Source organism: Cottoperca gobio, chromosome 2, assembly GCF_900634415.1.
Source record: "Cottoperca gobio chromosome 2, fCotGob3.1, whole genome shotgun sequence".
Lineage (NCBI taxonomy): Eukaryota > Metazoa > Chordata > Actinopteri > Perciformes > Bovichtidae > Cottoperca > Cottoperca gobio.
In genome coordinates this window covers 9,301,704-9,307,794 of record NC_041356.1, presented here as the reverse complement: position 1 = coordinate 9,307,794, position 6,091 = coordinate 9,301,704, and the positions used below count along the sequence as shown (strand labels likewise).

The 6,091-nt window shown below is 28.2% G+C and overlaps 1 protein-coding gene across 2 annotated transcripts in view; it reads left to right on the top strand.

The window, feature by feature from the left end:
* LOC115021416 (gamma-aminobutyric acid receptor subunit beta-3-like) overlaps window positions 1-6,091 on the top strand; it is a 58,894-nt gene that overhangs the window by 21,531 nt on the left and 31,272 nt on the right. The window lies entirely within an intron of this gene.

The window sequence follows — 6,091 nt, the reverse complement described above, 5'->3', positions numbered from 1 at the left end:
ATATTATTACTTTTAGCTAACTATTCAAACTGTTATTAATTACTTTTAGCTAACTATTTCAACTGTGATTCATTACTTTTAGCTAACTATTTACACTGTTTATTAATTACTTTTAGCTAACTGATATTTATTACTTTTGCTACTATTCCAACTGTTATTAATTACTTTTAGCTAACTATTCCAACTGTTATTCATTACTTTTAGCTAACTATTCCAACTGTTATTCATTACTTTAGCTAACTATTTACAACGTTATTCATTACTTTTAGCTACTATTCCAACTGATATTTATTACTTTTAGCTAACTATTCAAACGTTATTAATTACTTTTAGCTAACTATTTCAACTGTGATTCATTACTTTAGCTAACTATTTACACTTTTTATTATACTTTTAGGCTAACTGATATTTATTACTTTTAGCTAACTATTCCAACTGATATTCATTACGTTAGCTAACTATTCCAACTGTTATTCATTACTTTTAGCTAACTATTCCAACTGATATTTATTTACTTTTAGCTAACTGATATTCCATTACTTTTAGCTAACTATTCCAACTGTTATGCATTACTTTTAGCTAACTATTCCAACTGTATTAATTACTTTTAGCTAACTGATATTCATTACTTTTAGCTAACTATTCCAACTGTTATTCATTACTTTTAGCTAACTATTCCAACTGATATTTATTACTTTTAGCTAACTGATATTCATTACTTTTAGCTAACTATTCCAACTGATATTCATTACTTTTAGCTAACTATTCCAACTGTTATTCATTACTTTTAGCTAACTATTCCAACTGTTATTCATTACTTTTAGCTAACTATTCCAACTGTTATTAATTACTTTAGCTAACTGATATTCATTACTTTTAGCTAACTATTCCAACTGATATCATTACTTTTAGCTAACTATTCCAACTGTTTATTCATTACTTTTAGCTAACTATTCCAACTGATATTTATTACTTTTAGCCTAACTATTTACACTGTTTATTAATTACTTTTAGCTAACTGATATTTATTACTTTTAGCTAACTATTCCAACTGTTATTGATTACTTTTAGCTAACTATTCCAACCGTTATTCATTACTTTTAGCTAACTATTCCAACTGTTATTGATTACTTTTAGCTAACTATTTCAACTGTTATTGATTACTTTTAGCTAACTATTCCAACCGTTATTCATTACTTTTAGCTAACTATTCAAACTGTTATTGATTACTTTTAGCTAACTATTCAAACTGTTATTAATTACTTTAGCTAACTATTCCAACTGATATTCATTACTTTTAGCTAACTATTCCAACTGTTATTGATTACTTTTAGCTAACTATTCCAACTGATATTCATTACTTTTAACTAACTATTCCAACTGATATTTATTACTTTTAGCTAACTATTCCAACTGTTATTGATTACTTTTAGCTAACTATTCCAACCGTTATTCATTACTTTTAGCTAACTATTCCAACTGTTATTGATTACTTTTAGCTAACTATTTCAACTGTTATTGATTACTTTTAGCTAACTATTCCAACTGATATTCATTACTTTTAGCTAACTATTCCAACTGTTATTGATTACTTTTAGCTAACTATTCCAACTGATATTCATTACTTTTAACTAACTGATATTCATTACTTTTAGCTAACTATTCCAACTGTTATTGATTACTTTTAGCTAACTATTCCAACTGATATTCATTACTTTTAACTAACTATTCCAACTGATATTTATTACTTTTAGCTAACTATTCCAACTGTTATTGATTACTTTTAGCTAACTATTCCAACCGTTATTCATTACTTTTAGCTAACTATTCCAACTGTTATTGATTACTTTTAGCTAACTATTCAAACTGTTATTAATTACTTTTAGCTAACTATTCCAACTGATATTCATTACTTTTAGCTAACTATTCAAACTGTTATTAATTACTTTAAGCTAACTATTCCAACTGATATTCATTACTTTTAGCTAACTATTCAAACTGTTATTCATTACTTTTAGCTAACTATTCCAACGGATATTTATTACTTTTAGCTAACTATTCAAACTGTTATTAATTACTTTTAGCTAACTATTCAAACTGTTATTCATTACTTTTAGCTAACTATTCAAACTGTTATTCATTACTTTTAGCTAACTATTCAAACTGTTATTCATTACTTTTAGCTAACTATTCAAACTGTTATTAATTACTTTAAGCTAACTATTCCAACTGATATTCATTACTTTTAGCTAACTATTCAAACTGTTATTCATTACTTTTAGCTAACTATTCCAACTGATATTTATTACTTTTAGCTAACTATTCAAACTGTTATTGATTAGTTTTAGCTAACTATTCCAACTGATATTTATTACTTTTAGCTAACTATTCAAACTGTTATTAATTACTTTAAGCTAACTATTCCAACTGATATTCATTACTTTTAGCTAACTATTCAAACTGTTATTCATTACTTTTAGCTAACTATTCCAACTGATATTTATTACTTTTAGCTAACTATTCAAACTGTTATTGATTAGTTTTAGCTAACTATTCCAACTGATATTCATTACTTTTAGCTAACTATTCAAACTGTTATTAATTACTTTAAGCTAACTATTCCAACTGATATTCATTACTTTTAGCTAACTATTCAAACTGTTATTCATTACTTTTAGCTAACTATTCCAACTGATATTTATTACTTTTAGCTAACTATTCAAACTGTTATTGATTAGTTTTAGCTAACTATTCCAACTGATATTTATTACTTTTAGCTAACTATTCAAACTGTTATTAATTACTTTTAGCTAACTATTTCAACTGTGATTCATTACTTTTAGCTAACTATTTACACTGTTTATTAATTACTTTTAGCTAACTGATATTTATTACTTTTAGCTAACTATTCCAACTGTTATTAATTACTTTTAGCTAACTATTCCAACTGTTATTCATTACTTTTAGCTAACTATTCCAACTGTTATTCATTACTTTTAGCTAACTATTCCAACTGTTATTCATTACTTTTAGCTAACTATTCCAACTGATATTTATTACTTTTAGCTAACTATTCAAACTGTTATTAATTACTTTAGCTAACTATTTCAACTGTGATTCATTACTTTTAGCTAACTATTTACACTGTTTATTAATTACTTTTAGCTAACTGATATTTATTACTTTTAGCTAACTATTCCAACTGATATTCATTACTTTTAGCTAACTATTCCAACTGTTATTCATTACTTTTAGCTAACTATTTCAACTGATATTTATTACTTTTAGCTAACTGATATTCATTACTTTTAGCTAACTATTCCAACTGATATTCATTACTTTTAGCTAACTATTCCAACTGTTATTCATTACTTTTAGCTAACTATTCCAACTGTTATTAATTACTTTTAGCTAACTGATATTCATTACTTTTAGCTAACTATTCCAACTGTTATTAATTACTTTTAGCTAACTGATATTCATTACTTTTAGCTAACTATTCCAACTGTTATTAATTACTTTTAGCTAACTATTCCAACTGTTATTCATTACTTTTAGCTAACTATTCCAACTGTTATTAATTACTTTTAGCTAACTGATATTCATTACTTTTAGCTAACTATTCCAACTGTTATTAATTACTTTTAGCTAACTGATATTCATTACTTTTAGCTAACTATTCCAACTGTTATTAATTACTTTTAGCTAACTATTTCAACTGATATTTATTACTTTTAGCTAACTGATATTCATTACTTTTAGCTAACTATTCCAACTGATATTCATTACTTTTAGCTAACTATTCCAACTGTTATTCATTACTTTTAGCTAACTATTCCAACTGTTATTAATTACTTTTAGCTAACTGATATTCATTACTTTTAGCTAACTATTCCAACTGATATTCATTACTTTTAGCTAACTATTCCAACTGATATTTATTACTTTTAGCTAACTATTTACACTGTGTATTAATTACTTTTAGCTAACTGATTATTTATTACTTTTAGCTAACTATTCCAATGTTATTGATTACTTTTAGCTAACTATTCCAACCGTTATTATTACTTTTAGCTAACTATTCCAACTGTTATTCGATTCCTTTTAGCTAACTATTTCAACTGTTATTGATTACTTTTAGCTAACTATTCAACCGTTATTCATTACTTTTAGCTAACTATTCAAACTGTTATTAATTACTTTTAGCTAACTATTCCAACTGATTATTTATTACTTTTAGCTAACTATTCAAACTGTTATTAATTACTTTAGCTAACTATTCCAACCGTTATTCATTACTTTTAGCTAACTATTCCAACTGTTATTGATTACTTTTAGCTAACTATTTCAAACTGTTATTGATTACTTTTAGCTAACTATTCCAACGTTATTATTACTTTTAGCTAACTATTCAAACTGTTATTAATACTTTTAGCTAACTATTCCAACCGTTATTCATTACTTTTAGCTAACTATTCCAACTGTTATTGATTACTTTTAGCTAACTATTTCAACTGTTATTGATTACTTTTAGCTAACTATTCCAACTGATATTCATTACTTTTAGCTAACTATTCCAACTGTTATTGATTACTTTTAGCTAACTATTCCAACTGATATTCATTACTTTTAACTAACTATTCCAACTGATATTTATTACTTTTAGCTAACTATTCAAACTGTTATTAATTACTTTTAGCTAACTATTTCAACTGTGATTCATTACTTTTAGCTAACTATTCAAACTGTTATTAATTACTTTTAGCTAACTATTCAAACTGTTATTGATTACTTTTAGCTAACTATTCCAACTGATATTCATTACTTTTAGCTAACTATTTCAACTGTGATTCATTACTTTTAGCTAACTATTCAAACTGTTATTAATTACTTTTAGCTAACTATTTTAACTATTATTCATTACTTTTAGCTAACTATTCCAACTGATATTTATTACTTTTAGCTAACTATTCAAACTGTTATTAATTACTTTTAGCTAACTATTCAAACTGTTATTAATTACTCTTTGCTAACTATTCCAGCCAACTGTTTAGACTTCTCTGCTCGCTAACTAGCTCGTATTCACGCACTCTTGTTTGTATTTTCTCTAATTAGCGGAGCTAAGCCTACTCGACACATTTTCTACGTAGGCTAAAGTTACAACCTGCCAGCTGCAGAAGTGCCCCCACGTTACAGGCACCTCTGGTTGGGAATCACTGTAAACACCACTGAGACATCTGAGTTGAATAAACAGTGCTGCTGGTTGTTGTTTTTACGTGAAGTGTCATGTATGAAGAAAAAATCAATGTGACGCAACAGTTCTAATACATCCATAGTTCTGAATGAACTGAGTGCAATAATACAAAACTTGCAACTATAAACTGCGTTTATTTGATTTAGTCAACTCACTTTTTTAAAATAATTAATGTGCATACTGTAGGTACCGTCAAAACAACCTGTTCCAATGTATGTCCTCCTCAAAAAAGTCCCAAACCAAAGTCGTTATCATCCTGACGGTTGCCATAAGAGGGTAGCCGAGTTCCATGTTTCGTAGACGGTATAATTAGTGTCTGATATTTAGCATCCCTCCACTTTGCTTAATCCGTCTGGAGGTGCAGTCTGTGCAGCAGGGAAATAACACCAGTTTACATCCATGGTGTGTCCCTCCAGGAGGCTGGTTTCAGCGCCACGGACAGCTCCTGCAGAGTGATAACCGAGTGGACAAATGTGTGAGGGAAGGGGGGGGGGGGGGGGGGGGGCGACAAGATAGAGAGGTGTGTGTGCAGATGAGAAGGTGGGGGCTAAGGGGTCTCCCAGAGGAAATGAACTGCCTTTCAATATTTTGACTGCATGCATCCCACTGTTTTACATTCCTGCTTTACTGGGGGGCTACACACCTATGTAGAAACAAAGGGATAGAGACCACGCAGATCAGTTAACCCACAACATATGAGAGAGGGTTAAACCAACAAAAATCCACCTTTTAAAGGTTATAAACGTCTCAAATGTAAATTAAAGCCACAAAAACATAACCTAACAATATGAAAACTAAATGTTTCCAAATAATAGATGTGTGTTTATGTTAATGGAG